Raw genomic sequence first — 17,805 nt, 5'->3', positions numbered from 1 at the left:
GGGGCATCCCCCAGCAGAGATGGACAACGCGTGGAGTGCATGGGACAAATATAGCACTTTGTGAGTCCTGCCTGCATGTGTGTGAACATGAGCATGTATGTCCTGGGGGTGGTGAGGTCATCAAGGCAAGAGGCCCAAGGCCCCTCCTCACTAGTGTGTATCTAATCACTAGAGACTGACTGTTGTCTGCCCAGCCCTCACTCCCCAGTCCACTCACCCTCTCTTGTTCCCCAGGCCTGGAGCTCCTCACTTGTCCACTTTACTTGCCTCCCATTCCCCAACCCCTGAGAGCTCCTTGGACCCCCCTAATCCCAACCCTGCCCCCCTGAACTCCCACCCCCCACCTCCTGATGGCTGTTATTGCAGGGTGCCCGGCCAGGAGCCAAGGTGGGACAGCGTTTCCGTGTGTGTGCAGGTTTGGGGAGGAGGGGGCAGTGTGGTGACACTCCGTGCTCCCAGATGTGGTGGCAGCGATAATTCCAATTTTATGCCTTTGTTATGGCTTTAATCACTTTCTTTATGCGTTTTGTTCCAGCGATCAGGGAGAGACACCTGATAGGCAAAGAGGATACCAGGGGAACCATTTTTATTTGGAATGTGGTGAGAAGTCTAATTAGAATCTGAATTCTGCTGAGCCTTGAAATGGCCAGCACTTTATCCTGATCGCCTTAGATATTGTTTCGAGTCAATCATCTGTCATGGTGCGGCAGGAGAGCCTCTCCCTTCACACCACACTCCCTCCCACTGCAGGCCCAGGCAGGGCACACTGAGGGGAGGGGAGGCTCAGGGCTTCCACCCTCAAGGGGTGTGTGCCCCCTCCTTAGGGGGGCCCTCCCTTGGTGAGGTCTATTTTTGCTGGGATGTTGAGTTTTAGCTCTTGGGAGAATAGGAGCTGTGAAAAGAGGGTGCTGAGGGGCCTGAATTAGACTTAGGATATATTGGGGTGAAGCCAAGCTAGTCTGGGGCACCTCTAAGAGCTCCCTGCACACTGACCACCCCACCACCTCTCCATCAGTGGCCCACAAGGACTGCCAGCTCTTCATTGTCCCCTGGACGTGTTGTATCTTCCCACCTGCTCACAGTGCCTCACACTCCCATTGCTAACCCCTCCCTGACCCAGCCTTGGCCCTCATAGCTGCATTTCTCTGGACTCTCCTCCCCGCAGTCCTGCCACTGGAATGCTGCTCCTGTTTGTTTTTCCTGTTCAGGACTTCTGCTACCTGTCAGACCCCAGATTGGCTCCACCTCCTTCCAAAGCCTTCCCTGGCTACCTGAACCCATAGAGAGTGAGCCCCTGAGAGGTGGACAAATACAGCACGGGCCCCTCCTGCCATGGCCATGCTAACCATAGGTATTCATTCAGACCAGATCTCCTGTCCATTTATCCTTCTCCTGCCTTAAATGGTTTCCAATTGTCCTCTCTCTTTTTCTTTAACTTCTTTGGTCCCTGTGCTTGTGTGTGTGTGTGTGTCCTAAATCTGCTCAAACCCCTTTAAAGCAGGCAAAATTTAAGTAGAAATAAATATTATTCTTAATGACAATTTCATCTCCCCAACCACATGGTGAGCTCCCCAAAGTCTGACCACTTCCTCCCCATCTCCTGCCTCTTGTGCTGTGAGCACACAGGACCTGGCACAGAACGGGACACTGCCCATCACCTCCAGAAGTCAGACTCACTGAGCCTCCAGCTCCTGCTTCCCCTCCTGCCTCCCCCCGCACCCCTGCCTCCTGTGTGGTACATGTGGGCTTTGTTGGGGGGTGACTAGTATCCCAAGGAAGAACTGCTTTCTGGCAGGGAGGAGAATGTGCTCTGTAAGGAATGGCTCTGTGGGAGACAGCCTAGATGGTCGGTGACTCATTGGAGGGTCAGGGATCCACATGTGGTCGATGTGAGTCCTCTTCAGATGGATGGGGCACTTTGTGCCCCCCTGGCCAGTTAGTGTGCTCCATAAAGAAGAGTGTCTTCATTGATGGTCAGTGTCCCTGAGCCTCCTGGGTGGTTACTGCCCTCTAGACATTGTCCATGTGATGGGGATACCTTAAGGATGGTCCAAAGAGCAGTGTGGTCAGATGTCGCTATAAAAAGATACAGATGCAAATGATCCCCAGAATACCCTTCTCAATGTGCTCACCTCCCCATCCCTATCTGGACCTAACTTCAAAAGCAGTCCGGACCTCCTTTGTTTTGAATGGCCTCTTTCCCTGCCCGCACCTTGGATCTCCCCAGTCCCTGAGCTCTGGGCAGGGAGTGGGGACGTCACTAACCACAGTCCAGCAAATAGTGGGGCTTGTGGCCAGGAACTGGGGGGGACTCTCTGGAGCGCATTGCCAGCACTCCAGTCCTTTCTCCCTCCCAGGAGCCCTCAGGCAGAAGGCACAGCTGTATTGGTACCACACTGATGGATGGAGAGTGAAAAGATGTAGAGAGATGGCGGAAGAGGGTCCAGAACCAGGAGGGGTCCCTATTTACAGAAGAAGACAGGACAGTGGCTGGAGGGACTTAAGAGCAAACTTTCCACAGGGAAATTATAATCTGCTATTAACCTCTAGGGATAAGTTAGCATATCAGGTGGGGAGTGTGTGTGTTTGCAGGTGCACATGTACCTATGATGAGGCTCCGTGGGTGAGGGGCTCAGGCCCCTGCAGGGAAGCAGGACCCTGGCACTCTGGGTCTGCCCATGCAAAAGGGTGGCTCATTCTCCAGCTGCTGGTCCCCCAGCTACACGAGCTGGGGTAGATGGAGCTCTCAGCCCAGGGAGCACATGTGCTGGGTGGGGGTGGGGGGTGGGAGGACAGAGATGCCAGAGCTGGTAAAGGCCTGGCCTCTTCCCATCTCATACACCCTCAAGGCACTGTCCTCTCTCTACATCCCGAGCTTGGCTGCAGCGGGGGTAGATGAAAAGGAGGAGAAACTGTTGGATAAAAAGAAATCTGAAAAAAAAAGTAAGTGAAATATTCAAACTGGAAAGTGATATTATAGAAACTGCAGCCCACGGCTCAGTGCATTCAAATTTATTCAAACTCGGCGCCTGACAGTGATGGATGCGACAGCTTTTCCCACAATATGGAGAAGGCACGGGGGCATTTAGGACTGTGGGTCCCCTCTGGGAGGGTGGAGGCCCACACCACCTCCCCTGCCTTTCTCCTCCTAAATGGAAAGCAAGGTTCTGGGTCCTGCCCCCTCTGCTGTCCCAAGTCCCAGCCACTTCCTGTGTCCCACGGTTCTGGGGATCCTGGGGGGCCTGGGCATCACCAGCCCAAGAGCTTGGAATATGGCCCAGGACCGAGGAGCAGGCTGTGGACCAGGGAGCTCTCCAATGCTGAGGTAGAGGATGGCCAAGCCTGTCGGCCGGACGACCAGACAAAGGTGTCACCTACATCAGAGGGAGAAAAGCACAGTTGTATGGTTTGCAGGCAAATAATACAGCAGGAACCGAACAAGCCTTAAGTGTGTTGTCTGAGGGTCTCAGGGATCCCGAGTCAGCCTCATTGATTCCCCCTTCCCTCTCCACTGATTCCCACTTTTGCTCTATCTAGGAGTAGGACAAGAGGTCCTCTGGGGGAACCTCAAGTCTGGGAGCTGGTCTGAGCCATGGGTAGGCGATAGAGTGCCCCTGAATGCTATGTCCTGGAGTATTCCCTGCTCCCAGGAACACCTGCTCGCCTCCACTCCACCAACACCTCCCAAAAGGTTGCACAGGGCCTCCTGTCCAGCCTCCTGACCAACAGACCCCACTTCTGATTCTCAGGCCCCATCCCATGGAAACCTTTGGAATACTGGTCACTCCAGAAACTTCCCTGTCCATTGCACTTGTCTGCTTTACGCATGTCCCTAACACTCCTCTGTCTCTTTCACTTCCTGCATACTCCCCTAAATGCAACTACAAGCTTCAGCTCTTCATTATTCTTCCTTATTGTGTCTTAGGAGAGCTCAACCAACTGAGGAACTTCCAGCTCTCACCTCCCTGCAGGTAATGGACATGTTGAACTCTCTAATTCTAAGCTTCTCTTGAGATCCAAGCCCACTGTCCAGGCAGATCAAGGATGATTAGTAAAAAACAAGCTTGCATGTCTCTCCTAAAGTCAGCAATGTGTGACTCCCTCCTTTGTTAATAGATCTGTCACCCACACATTTACCCTCTAGTCCTTCTCCCACCCTCATCTCTACCTTCAATCTGTTTATAAAATCAGATACTTCCTGCTGTCTTTTGCACACCTTTGACTCATTTTCACCGCTGTCCCCAGGAAGGCCCTTATTACAGCTCTCCTGAGTCTCTTCAGACAAACTCTTATTGAGCACTGACCATGCACCAGTCACCAGGTGCGGCATCTTCCTCTGAGTGGGGCTTTCTGCCTTTAAGTTTCACATCTCCAATTGTTCTGCACTCTGCTGCCAGATTAATTTTCCTAAAGCACAGCTCTGATCATGTCACTCCCCTGCTCAAAAACCCTCAATGGTTCCCCATTGCCTACTAAATAAAGTACAAACTCCTTACTCTGATGTTCATGGCCCTTTGTGATCTGGCCCCTACCTACCCCTCTCTCCAAGCCTTCCCATTCCTCTCCTTCATGCTCACATTTGCCAAACAAATTGGATGCTCAGTGGTTCTCCTGCACACTCTCCACCTAACAATTTCCCACCTCTGTGTACTGTTGGTGCTCTTCCTCAGCTTGGATGCCATCCTCCTGGAGTGCCATCCTCCTGGAATGGCATCAGGTCTGCTGCGGCAACTCATCTCTGCCTATCCTCTGAAGACACCATTCAAGTAAAGCCATCTTCTGAATGGTCCCTGAAAAATGCTTAGCAAGGTGCCTCAGGCATGTCTAAGCACAGGGACGGGCACACTGGGCATGGGGATGGGCATACTGGGCACAGGGACGGGCATGCTGGACACGGGGTTGGGCATGCTGGGCATGGAGATAGACATGCTTGGGCACAGGGATGGGCATGCTGGACATGGGGTTGGGCATGCTTGGGCACAAGGATGGGCATGCTGGGTATGGGGATGGGCATGCTGGGCATGGGGATGGGCATGCTGATTGGGGGGGGTGAGCCCTTCCTCCAATAATTTTTATTATTATCATTATTCCCCACCACCACCTGCAGAAGTAGGTTCTCTTCCTTATGAACCTTTTAGTCCTCTCTACAGCTTTCCTGGCTCCTATCGTAGCTTTCCTGATTCTCTTCTTACTAGTATGCTTGCCCTACAGCTGTCCTGGACTATAAACTCTTTAAGAGTCAGGACTAAGTAATGTTCATTTGTGTCCCCCTAAGCCCCTAGCCCAGGAGACTCAGCAAACACTTGTTGAAGAAATGAATGAATGAGTGAATGAATGAACAAATGAACCAATACAGCAAAACTGGACATGACTGTGTGACAGAGATGTGGCTCTTCTGAGACTCCCGTTCTGGTTAGTGACCACCTAGGAATTTTTTGTCAGTACTCTTGACATGTGTCTGGGTGATCTGGGACATGTGTGTGCAGGATATATGACAGATGTGGCATCCCTCCAGAGTGAGGGGGGAGTGTGGTAGAGTTCGGCCCTCCCAACTCATCAGTCAAAGGGCACTTGCTGACAGCTCCTGAGAACCAGCTCTGGGCTCTCCTGGGGTTGGGGGTCAAGTGGGGGATGAGACCTGCTCTCTGGGGGTTCACAGTCTAGTTGCTCCTTCACTCCTCCTGTGACTCTCAGACCCAGGGAACTCCAAGGGCACCTTCAGACCAGGACTGCAGACCAGGAAGGGCACACTGATGGGTGGGGCAAGCCCTGTCCTCCAAGTTGCCCTGAAACACTACTTGATCCAGAAGTGGCCCTTTACGCTTTTGGTGTAGTGCTTAATGCTCCATCCAGAATGGAGCTACCCTGGGAGGTCCACTACCCTCTGCAGAATTCCAGGCTACACAGTCCAGAAAGCTTAAGGCTGCTGAGTGGATGGGTGGGTGGAGGCAGTGAATAGTTGATGAAATAAGCCAGTAAATGAGCAACTAACTAAACATATGGATGAACAAAGTGCTGGACAGATTGGCATAAATCATACTAGTCAGCATTTATTGAGCATCTACTGTGTACCAGGCCCTGTGCTAAATCCTTCACCTGCCCTGACTCATTAAATCTTCCCTCCAGCCCTGGGAGTTGGAACTGTTATGATACCACTGCAGGTCCTCAGGGGAACTAGTTGAGATCACCCAGTTTATCAGTGACAGCCTCGATTCCCTGGCCTAAACTCCCCGCTGTCCCTGAGCAGCCTGCTGCAGAGGTATCTCCTCCCCCAGCAAACACCAGCCCCCTGGGGATTGGGGGTAGGATAAGCGGACTCGTGGGGAGGAGGGTCACAGATGGGCGGGGCGAATTGCAAGTCCCTATCCCTTCACATGCACTGACGGGAGAACCTCTGGGCTCTGGGGTTTTCACTCCTTTTCTTTCAGTCCCCCTTGAGGACAAGAGGAAGTTCAGAAGAGGCACAGCTGAGGAACCTCTGTTTTCCAAAAGGAGTCTTCCCAGTCCCCATCCACTTCTCCCTTTGAGAAGGGAGTGACAGCCTCTCTGGAAGGGTCCCAGGGCTGGGGGGCGCCCGTCCCGCCCGCCCCGTGCCCCCTCCCGGCCGGATACAAACAAGCGCGCTAAACTCCGGGAGATTTACAGCGGGCGGCTGGGCGGCGCGGGCCCCCGGCCGCCGGTGAGATATCTCCAAACAGCGCACTAACCACTTTCCATTTTATACCTCACCAGCTTTATAGCATCTTAAGGATTTCTGTGCACGGCTGGCTTCCCGCCCAGGGAAAAAACCCAGCCTTGTAAATAAATACTAAATATATATGAACAGAGACGACAGCGAGAGACGCGGAGGAGGGGACGGGGTGGGGGTACCGCGGGGTGGGAGTGGGGAGCAGCCCAGCCCCGGCGACTGCAGGGGAGGAGGGCAGGGATATATCGGGGTGTCCGAGACAAAGGCGACAGGGGAAAAGCAGTTTACAGGCAAAGTGAGGGAAACTGAGACAGCACCAGAGATGGAGGCAGAGAGGCAGAGATGGAAGCTGGATGGAAATGGAAGGGAAGTGCCCCACCCAGGACGTGTGTGTGTGTGTGTGTGTGTGTGTGTGTGTGTGTGTGTGTGTGCAGGGAGAACTCCCTTAAAGTTTGGGGAGAAAGAGAAGCATTTTCCACCCCTACCTCCACTCCTCCTCATGATTTCTGGAGAACTGGGACCCAAGGATGGGCTACCCTTCTGTGTGCGCATGTGTGTGTGTTGTGGTCTGTTTGCTGGGTGTGTGTCACGGGTATGTCATGATGTGCTCCAAGGGAAGAGTTTGTGGGTGTGTGAAAGCATATGTGTGTGCAGGGGTGTGTTTAGGGTGTTGCTGTGGGTGGCACTGTGCCAGCTGAGTGCTGGGGTGTTGGTTGGCATTGGGCAGAATGTGTGTGGCGGGCCCAGGGTGTGTGTATGAAGTAGGATACATCGGGGGTGAGGAGGCAGGTGAGTTCTGAGAGCACATGCAGCTTTGGGATGGAGTTGTGGACGCTGAGCAAGGCATATGTGATCAGGTGTGTCTGGGTATGTTGGGTGGATGAGGGCCTGGGGGGAGATGAATAGGGGGCTGAGGTAGGCCAGGATGGGCCTTCAAAAGAACGTGTGCTGTATCTGAAAGCAAGTGTCTGTTTGTGTATTAGGGCCTGTCAGGGGTGGGTTTTGAGGTGCTACCAGGTGGTCACGCCACCTCTTCCCCATCCTCCTACCTTGAGTCTTTCTAGAAGCTCTGGGACCTCCCTGCCATGGCACTGGGGAGACGGTCCCCTGTGCTAACTGCAGCCCACATACCACCCAGGCCCCCAGCTCTGAGGGCTCCAGACAGAAGCTAGAGTCCAACCCGGGGGCAGGAGGGAGCATCCTCTCCCCTCTCAGGGCATCCAGGGATCCCTTTTTGTTCCCCCCTTGTCTTTGATATTAAGTATTCAAACCTCATTTACATCCTTATTTTTCAATTTGCTGCCACAGTAGTTTAATTTATTCGATATAATTTCTTTTTCTGAGGGGACATTAATCATTGCCCTGTGCTTTTGGGAGCCTGTGGGATTTCGGTGTGTATATATGTATGTGTGTGCATGCATCTGTGGGGGGGGGTGCTGTGCGTGTCTGTGAGTGTGCACTGTGCATACGCATGCTTGTGTCTGTATGTGAGGGAGGTGCAAGTTCATCAGGCATATGAGTGTGTGCATGAGAGAGAAAGAGGGTTCTCTGTGAGAGGCTTTATGAGTGTGAGAGAGCTGGTGGGGGAGCAGTTGTGGGACTGTGTGCTAAACTGATCAGGCCCTCTGCTTCAGAGCCCTCCTGGCCCTGCCCGGATGTCAACAAGGAGGAAAGTGGGCAGTGTAATTGGGAGATGGGATACCTGGGACATGCCAACTCTGGGCTTCCTTAAGCTGAATAGCTGGGTTCAAGGCCTCCCCCACCCCCACTGGGGGGCCCCTTCAAGGTGGGGTCCTTCCACTACCCCTTGCCAGTTTGCCTTTCTTGAGAGGGTGCCCTGATCAGTTGTAGCTAGAAATGTTCTAGAATCCGTGGTCTCTTAAGAAAGAGAGTGACCAAAGGAGGTGGGACAGACTCAGAGAAAGGCAGGTAGAGAAGAACACAGCAGGTCCCGGCTGGGGAGGATAAAAAGAGGGGGAAAGAAACATGGAGAATCCCGGGGAAAGGCACAGGAGAGAGGGAGAAGTGAGCAAGCCAGCAGCGTCTCAGCCCATAAAGCCCTTGGAATGGGAGGAAGGGGTGAAAGACTCCCGCCTCAGCCCTGCCCAGTCATGGCTCAGTGCAGAGTGATTGGGCGGGGGGAGTGGAGGCCGGTTTTTGTCCAGGAGCTGAGATGAGTGGAGTGACCTGGGGAGGCTTGGTTGGAGAGAAGAGGCAAGAGCAAGGTGTGAGGGGCTGAGAGAAAAGCCCTCCTGGGAATATAATTCAAGGGAATGACTCCAAGGAAAAGTTCTGAGGTTGTTCAAGGAACAAGAGGGAGGAAGCTCCTCAAGGACAGTTCACCTCCCCACTCGAGCACATCTGGGCAAATCCTTGATTTGCTGACACCCTCTTTTGGCCCCTAGCTCTAGAAGCCCGTTTTCCTTCTCTGGCACATTCTCCCAGTCTCTTCTTCTCACTGAAGGGACTTAGAGGGAACGGGCCAGGAGCTGAGGGCAAGGCCCCTGCACACAGGCACTGTGCTGGGGTCATGCCTGTGACATCCCATTTAATCTTCATACCAACTCCTTGAGGTAAGAATCATCTTTCTGCTTCAGAGAGGAGGGAAGGAGAGGTCAGGGCTTGCCCAAAGGCACGCGGACGCACACAGCCGGGATTTAAGTCACATCTGCTTGAAGCCAGGAGCTGAGACTGCCCCACTCCCCTCTGCTGCCTTCTAGGGTCACGTCCACCCCACCTCTCCTGTCCTTGCCGCTGCACAGGTACAATACACACTCCCACCCAAAACAAGATCTGGGACCCATGGCCAAAGTGGGGAGGAGTCAAGAGAATGAGGGTGACCTGCTGAAGCTGTTCTCCCGGCTACCCCCGGCCGTGAGGACATTGAGACCCAGGGCCTGAGTGTCCCCTAGGGTCCTTTGGACCTTGAGCTCCTCACCCAGGGCGTAGGGTTTGTTTAAGGACTCCTGGAGGATGGAGGCTGAACCCATTCAGGCTCAAGGGCAGGCTGGCTCTGCCCTGGGGCCCGCCTGGCTTCTGCTCCAAGGACCTGGATCAGTTTCAAGCCCAGTCTCAAACAGCTATGACCTGCGGGTTTTAGCCTCAACCAAATAGTAGCCTGAGGCCCAGGGTTTAAGGGGAAGGAGTTCTTTCTCTGAAATTCTGGAAAATAGACTGAAATTGATCATGGGAACGACCGCAGCGTCTGAGGCTCCAAACACCCGACTATCTTGAAGACTACAGATTTTAACATTCTAATACAAATACCTGTGAATCCGAATGTCCCCTGACATCCAAGCATTTGTGTGCATAGGTCACAGGACACCAAGGAGCTGATGGCTGAGTGTCGAGGGTTGGAAGTCTGGGATGGAAGGGAGCAGGCGCCAGTCCAGCAGGCCAGCATCAGCCCTTCCCAGCTCCCTCCTGAGTCCTTGCAGTCCTCCCCGCCCGGGGAGGCCGCCGCTCATCCCTCACCCTCCAGGAGCTTGGCCTGCTCATCGCACCCCGGCCCCCAACTCAGAGTCGTCACATAGAGACCGCCGCCCACTCGGTCAGTGGTAACTTGGTGGTGGAGACAGGAGGTCTCTGGGCATGTGGGGAGGGAACAAGGGGACAGGCCTGGGGCCGAGGAGAAGGTAGCGCGTTCATTTGAATAATGGGCAAAATCAAATTAATTCTACATTAAATAGTTGTGAATAAAGGGTTGAAGTCAGCAGTTTCAAACTTGTTTTCCTTAATTACTTTCCGTGTTTAATGTCATTAAGAAGATTAAAAATTCATTAACAAGAGTACTAAAGTGGCAAATCAGGAAAGTGATCACTCCAGGTTAGAAACTCCGCTGAGGCCGCACAGTGAGTCTTCTGCAGGGGGGCATGGGTGGGGGTGGAGCCTGAGAGGACTGGGGACAGACACACTCACACACTTGTACACTGATACGCAGCAACAACATAAACACACATCCTTAACGACAGTGGGCATCCACAGGGCCCACACATGCTCAGACATTTTCCACTCATCCATACCCAGCACTTTATGCGGAGACAGTGTATTCGGGTCTGTAGCTAATTGGGCTCCAACTTCAAAACCACCTCTTCTAAGAAAGAGAATCAAAGATCAAACTTTTGTGACAGGCAATATATGGCCACAGGAATCCGTGTCAGCCCGGTGGTCTCCAGAGCTCACTTTCCTGTCTGCTGGTCCCCTCTCTGTCTCTCCCTGTCTCCTCTCCCCTCGGCTCCCACACTAAAGGGCTCTCTCAGGGCAAACCCGATCAGTTTCCTGGGAGGAGCTGCTGTCTTTGAGGCTTAATTATCCTGGAAAAGGATCCCTTTTGTCTCCTTGGCTGGTTGGGGGTGGAGGAGGGGCTGAAGGGTGGGGAGGAGTCGTGTTTCCTCTGGGGGCAGGGAGACCAAGGGGAGCCTGGCCAGGGGGAGGTAGGGCAGAAACCCCTGGGGGAGCAGGGCCCAAGTGTCCGGTGTTCACACCAAACCCTGGCCCAGCCACCCACCCCTGACACCTCACCCTCTCACCACGCCTTAGTGGGCAGATCTCCTTCCTCACAAACCCCAAGCCTTCCCACCTTTCACCATGAAAGACCCTCCCTGAATCAGGTGGTTCTTCCCTATGGCTGTCACAGTCTCTCTGACTGCATTTCTATCTTTTTCTCCAGGCCCCAAGTTCAGTAACAGGTCCCTGAGGGGGGTTTAGGCCACTTGGGATGCATCTGTGCCGCTGTGTCTATGGTATGTGCCCCGGGGGGCTGTGTTGGAGATTGTGTGTATGAATGTGTGTGTCCCTGGCTGTGTGAAGAGAACCATAATCTCAGCTGGGAAGCACCACGTTAATCATAAACAAATGCAACTGGACAAGCCCTCAGAGTCCTTTAGAATGAATGAAATGAATTCCCTCTCATTTTATAGGTGGGAGAACCAAACTCTGAAAAGATAAAGTTCCACTCCTGGAAATAAACTCAAGAGCAATGAAGACATAGGCCCCCACACAAACATGGGTAAGCCACGATCACACCAGTATTATTCATAATGGCCCCAAAGTGGAAGTAACCCAAATGTCCATCACCTGGTGAAATCATAATAAAATGTGGTATATCCACACAACTGAATATTATTTGGCCATATAAAGGAACAAAGTACTGATTGATGTGACAACAGGGATGCATATTGAAACCACTGAGTTAAGTGAAAGAAACCAGTCACACAAAAGAGCGTGCAATCTTTGGGTCCCTTTATACAAAATGTCCAGTATAAGCAAAATGCAGAGAAACGAAATAGGTTCGAAGTTGCTTAGGTCTGAGGCAGGGGTGAGAGTGTTGAGGGAAAACAGGAGTGACGCTAATGGGTGTGGGGTTTGAGGGGAGATGACTTATATGTTTTATGGTGATGGTTATACACTTTAAATAGATGGATTGTGTGGTAAATGAAATATATCTTGAAAAAGCTGTTATTAAAAAAAAGGGACAAGACTCACTCAGAATCTCCCAGCAAGCAGGAGTTGGCGCTGCTCCTAGAACTTGGTCCCTTGACTCTAAGCTCAGTGCTCCTTCTACAGGCTCAAAATGCCTCAGAAATCTTACCATGAAGACTTCAAAGCCAAATGCTATGAGCATGTGGGTGTCCACACAGCATCCTGGCTTTTCTGAAGAGCTATTAAGTTTCTGTATGTGGAGGTGCCTGCTGTTATCTGTGTGTGCATATAGAATTGTAGTCTCACACTCTGTGTGTCTCTGCACATCTGAATCTAAGCTCATAAATCTCTGTATTGTGTCTTGTTTCTGCCTAGACACCTCTGCTCACTGGCTGGGCTCTGGGTGTTTGCATTGTAGGCATATGTGGGCAGGCCCATGTCTCACAATGTCAGTGCATGTGAGGCTGTGGGACTTCATGGAAGTGTGTGTTCATGTGTTGATGCGTGCCAGTGTTTCTGCCTGTGTGATGTGTCTTCGTGGGAGCCCATGGATTTCTTAATGTGTCAGCTAATAGGTCTGGGTTCATGTGCCTTCCCCTCTAGGTCTCTGCCTGTGGTATGCACTTGGGCGTCTCTGTACATGTCGGTCTGTATGTCAACACTCTGGTGTCCACACAGGTCTATCTATGAACAGTTGCATCTATGTAGCAGGGCCCATGGGCCTGTCCATCTGAATCTGGGTGTCTGGACCCCTCCTCCAGGCACCAGCCCCAGAAGGCGCCTGCCTCCCCACCCCCGCCTCTGACAGCCGTGGAGAGAGCGTCACAGTAAATTCATGGCCGCCTGGCTGGGAAACAGGCGGCTGCAATGGAAAGGAAGCATGGATTTGCATATTGAATTAAAATTAAGAGCTAATTATGCAAATAAATTATGACATTTGGCAGGAGAATTTGCTTCAAGATCATTTATTACGTTCTTTTTATAACAGTGTGAGCATTTAACGGTCAAAGACAATATTTTAAGGGAAAATTAACGCAAGATTATTAACCTAAAAACAATTCCACATTAATGAAATGGTGAGCTGGTCCCCCCCACACACACCTGGGCAGGTCTATGCCTGGACTGGGAAGGCCTTTTTCTCCTCCTCTTCTTCTTTCCCTGAGTCTCAGAGGGGTGGGCTGGGAAGAGGCCTGAGAAGGGAGAGGGAGCGTGGGGTTCACATCTTCTTGGATGGGAGGTCCTGCTGAGCTGAAGCTCCCACCTGCCATTATAGCCCTGGGCTGAGTTTAAGAGGCCACACAGAGGATGAGCTAAGCCCCACTCCCAGAGGCCCCTGGTCTGATTAAAAACATGGTCCCAACCTTGGGGAGCCCCTGTTCTAAGGAGAAAAACAGGCCCCACAGTAGAAATGACTCTGTAAATGCCAATTTGATGGACCTGGAAAGTAGGGTTTAAACAGCCTGGTTGTACCTCACCTCTAACAGCTTCCAGCCCCTCTTGCTTCCAGGCCACAGAGCCCCAGACTCCTTGGGGTCCCCTGGGAGGTCAGTGCTTCAAAGCTGTGAGCTCTACATTCTCTGGGTCCCCTTGCCTTGATTTTCCCTATGACCATAATCTGTCAGCCTCCCTTTCCTTTTGGGGGGGTTTTAATCTGGATGGGGAATAACCCCAAAGGAAGTGCATGATGTCCTCTGTGGGTCCTGTGTGTTGGGGGAGATTGGAGCTGACGGGTGGCATCTGCCCTACCTCTCCTCTGCTAGCACTGTGCTGTGCAGGCTCATTTAGGTCAGACCTTTGTCCGCAGGGTGGGCCCCAGGGGAAAGGAACCCAATGTCTTCCCATGGCCCCCTCTGCTGGATGAAAGCCTTGGGTTTCCAGAGGCTTGGATGTAAGCATGTTCCTTTGGAGGTGAGATGCTATTACCTGTCACCACTCAACGCCAGTTATTGGGTTCCTCCTGGAGTGGCCATAGGGAGGGATGTCATTCCTCCTGCTAAGTTACATCCCAGGCCCAGCATTTCACTTGAGTTGTGCAAAACTGCTGTGGGACAGGGGCCAGGTATCACTGGGGCAGAGCAGGGTGGCAGAAAAGGCTATGTATGGCTTTAGATCCTTTGACTCTGGGGTCCTGAGGTTATACCCTCTCTCTGCCATGTACTGGAAAGCTCCTTCCCCGCCATGCTGGGTGTCTGCCCTCCAAACCTCCTCCCACCCTTCTCCATTCTGCTCTGTGCCTGGGAAGCTGGCTCCTTGGGTTTGACCAACAGGCCACCAGCAAGAGATAAGAGGGGGTCAGGGCATTTACTTCCACGGCTCCCTCCCGTCTAGGTTGCTGCCAATTGGCTGCATCTCCCCACTGAAGGCCACAGCTCTCCACACAGATCTCCCTCCTGGTTCTGTCACTTTTCACTGTCCATCTTTGTTCCCTTTTAGCCCTGGGTTGGCCATGGCGTCCCACTGTCCCTAGCCCAGGGACTGCATCACCACTTCTACTTTCCCTAATCCTTGCCCATACCTTTGAAAAGAGTTGTTTTACTAAGCTCACCTCACGTGACCCAAGAGAATATGTCATATGTTTCGTGTCAGAACTCTGGCTGGTACATTCCCAGAGCACCTTGATTTCCTCACCTGTGAAACAGGGATGATAATATACAGGTGACAAGCTATTAGCACACATCCTGTGAGTACATGTGTATCAAGGTGCATTGTAATTTGTAGATCACAGATCCAAATGCACGTTTCCAGGTAGAAGCACAACCAGGAATTAGGCTGATGTCCAAACCATCTCTGCTATGCAGATTTTGTGTGACCTTGGATAAATCCCTTGCCCTAGATGAGCCAGGTTTCCCACTGATAATGTGCAAGGGATGCACTCCTACCTTTAAGGTCAGGTTGTAAAAAGTCGTGATTCTATGTTTATTTTGCTGTTGAGGAAAGAGAGGTCAGGTGACTTTCCCAAGGCAACCTGCCCCACATCAGGTTTTCAGCCACCTGCCTGAGAGTCTACCTGGGGCACAGGAGTCTCGGTGCAGCCACACTGTTGGACCTTGAGACCTGGTGGAGCAGACAGGCCTGGCCAGAGGTTCCCTGGGGGTGGGGGTCTGTCCCCAAGTCCGAGTGGCTCACTGCCTCCCAGGAGAGGCTGGACCATCCTCTAGAAAGAGGGTGGGATTATTAATAACAACACTAATAAGGAAGAGAAAACAAAGCCAGCAGGGCCTGAGCATTTTTTAAATAAAGAAATTTCCCTCATCTCGTGGTTAATTTAAAAGGTTTATTTCTTGAAATGAATCCTCTTCATCAAATCCCCGATCCTTGAAGATCGGAGGCGACTCCGAGCGCCGGTAATGAATTGATTTGTAACGTGAGCGACATGGCGCCCTCCCGCCTCTGCCCACTGTGGGCCCTTAGTCTGCGGTGTTTAAGGGGAAATGAGCTTCTCCATCTTTCGGCCTGAAACCCAGCACCAGGCTCAGGAACCAGCCAGCAAGGCCCAAGCCTGGGCACAGTGGAGGCCCCCACCCAGAAAGGTCTGTCCCGCAGACTGCCCACTCCCAGCACCTCTCTCCCTTCCTTTACAGGGGAGTCAGAAGAGCCCCTCAAACCAATACAACCACCAGCATGAGCCATCCAAGCCACACAGACCCTCAGTCATCTGAGCAGACATACCCTCAACCCACACACAGAGTCCCACTGACCTTGGTCAGACCATGGCTGCACTGAGCCGCACGATCCTACAATGTCACACAGACAGTCCCTTTCAGGCGTAAGATGCAGAGGCGTAATTGCAAAGATCCCTTATACTTATTAATGAAGGCATCCAGTCTTAGAAATACATGCAGGCTCAGACATCCAGTCGCACAGGAGCACATACCCTGGACATGAGACCCACATGTCTATAGGTATGACAATTAATTCATGAATATTTGACAATGTGCCGGTAGTGGCATGTCATGGTAGAAATTGCATGAGCTCTGAGCCACAGAGCGGGATCTGAATCTAAGTCTCATTGTTTCCAATCTGTTGGACCTTTCTCAGTCTCAATTTCCTCATCTGTGGAGCTGGAGCAACATCTCCTTCATGGAGTTCTTGGAAGGACAACATTAGATAACGTACGTAAAGCTCTTTTCAACCGTGAGCTTCATGAAGGCCAGGACCTTCGTGAATGGGGTAATGTGTGGGGAGTATTAAGTAGAGCTTTGACATAAAATAGGTGCTTAACAAATGCTGGATAATGTCATAAAAGTCATCCACTACTGTATCCTCAACACCTACCATAGTCCTTGACATATATTTTAAAGTAAATGTATGTTAAATTGTGCCTAGCATATAGTTGATATTAATGGAATGGTAATTATGAAAAAGAGAAGAACGAAAAAGAGAAACAATGACCACTTAGTGTTTACACTGTGCTAAATGATACAGTAGTTTATTGACTTCTCTCTGCAAACCTGTGAGATTGTTCTACTATATACCCATTTGCAATTGAGGAAACTGGGCACAGAGAGGTTAAGTGGCTTGCCCAAGATAACATAGTTGCTAAGTGGAGGAGAAGGGACTTGAACTCAGGTCATCAGATTCCAGAGTCTGGGGTGTGGGTAATGCTGAAGGGAAAAAAAAAGCAGAAACAGCCTGCCTCTTCAGGGGGAACCATGTATGCCTGGGGCAGAGCCAGTTACACCTTGAGGCCGCCTCCTTGAAAGTCAGCCTGAAGGCCTTACTAATCCCTTCAAAGTCGTAGGCCAGAGGCTTGGAGACATTTCTGGCGGCAGGTCTGTACGGAATACATGGGCAGTGCTAGCCCTGGGTTGCCCTCAGACCTGTCACTTGCCCCAGTGTTGGCAAAGTCTCCCAACCTGGCTGAGGCCTTTCCAGGCTTCCAACTTCCCCAGCTCATCAGCCTTTAACTGCTCTTTGGCACCACTCTGGACTTCTCTACTTTGAAATAGCCTTAAAGAGGATGGACCCAAACCCCAAGTGCTCCTGGACTTGTCACATGCACATGGCGAAGTACTGCCTCCTCCTCGCCACCTTCCTGCATTGGTCACTTGTCATTTTCGCTGCCACCACTTGAGGGGTAGAAGCACCACAGCCCTTCTCCTTATCTTCAGGGTCCCCTTCTCGCCAAGGGAGTGGGTCAGTTGAGACAGTGTCTTAGTAATAGGCTGGGTCTGGGATGGAGGAGCCACATTCAGCCCAAATGCTCTACATGGCCTCAAGGCCGGTCTTTGCCCAGGTCTGATTTTCCTGGGCTTCTGATGGGCTTATTTCCTCTTCCTCATGTCCACAGTCCCCTCCTTTTCCCAGCCATAGAGATAGTGAAGGGTCATGGACATTTCTGAATGGTGCTGTGGGCCTCAGTTCAGCCAGAGTCCCAAGGCAGCCCCTGAGAAGTGACACCCGTGTCCAACCCAGGAAGACTCTGGGGCACCTGGGGGCTTTCCATGCCAGTCCTGCTCTGCACTTCCACATCTTCCCTCACTCAGAGGGGCAGCGCCAAGTGGGCCCAAGGCAGGGGTGAGGGGTACACGCTCCCCTCCTGTAACTTCCTTTGAAGAAAATCGTCCTTTGTAACTGTTGCAATCCGGATAGAGCTGTCAAAGGTACATGAAACCAGCTACATGAATGGTAAACTATCCATCAGTCACAGGCCTATTTGTTCTGAGACAATATAAACCACACATTTTTCTTCAAGA

At 51.9% G+C, this 17,805-nt stretch overlaps 2 long non-coding RNA genes across 3 annotated transcripts in view; both read left to right on the top strand.

Moving 5' to 3' along the window:
- Positions 1–4,825, top strand: part of LOC108409572 (uncharacterized) — a 38,853-nt gene extending 34,028 nt beyond the window's left edge. The window contains exons 3-4 of the long non-coding RNA XR_001856264.3: positions 3,926–3,971; positions 4,671–4,825. This is a non-coding gene — a long non-coding RNA (uncharacterized lncRNA). The remainder of the gene's footprint in view (positions 1–3,925; positions 3,972–4,670) is intronic.
- A 2,747-nt stretch (positions 4,826–7,572) lies between these two features.
- LOC118968898 (uncharacterized) lies at positions 7,573–13,049 on the top strand. 2 transcript variants are annotated; one of them, XR_012133077.1, is made up of 4 exons: positions 7,573–9,450; positions 10,002–10,238; positions 11,608–11,696; positions 12,788–13,049. It is a non-coding gene; the product is annotated as an uncharacterized lncRNA (long non-coding RNA). The 2 variants fall into 2 exon arrangements; XR_005056758.2 differs by having other exon boundaries at positions 7,573–10,238.
- The last annotated feature ends 4,756 nt before the right edge of the window (positions 13,050–17,805 follow it).

This window comes from Manis javanica, chromosome 7, assembly GCF_040802235.1.
Source record: "Manis javanica isolate MJ-LG chromosome 7, MJ_LKY, whole genome shotgun sequence".
Taxonomy (NCBI): domain Eukaryota; kingdom Metazoa; phylum Chordata; class Mammalia; order Pholidota; family Manidae; genus Manis; species Manis javanica.
Note: the sequence above shows the minus strand (reverse complement) of the source record. Positions and strands in the feature narration are given on the sequence as shown.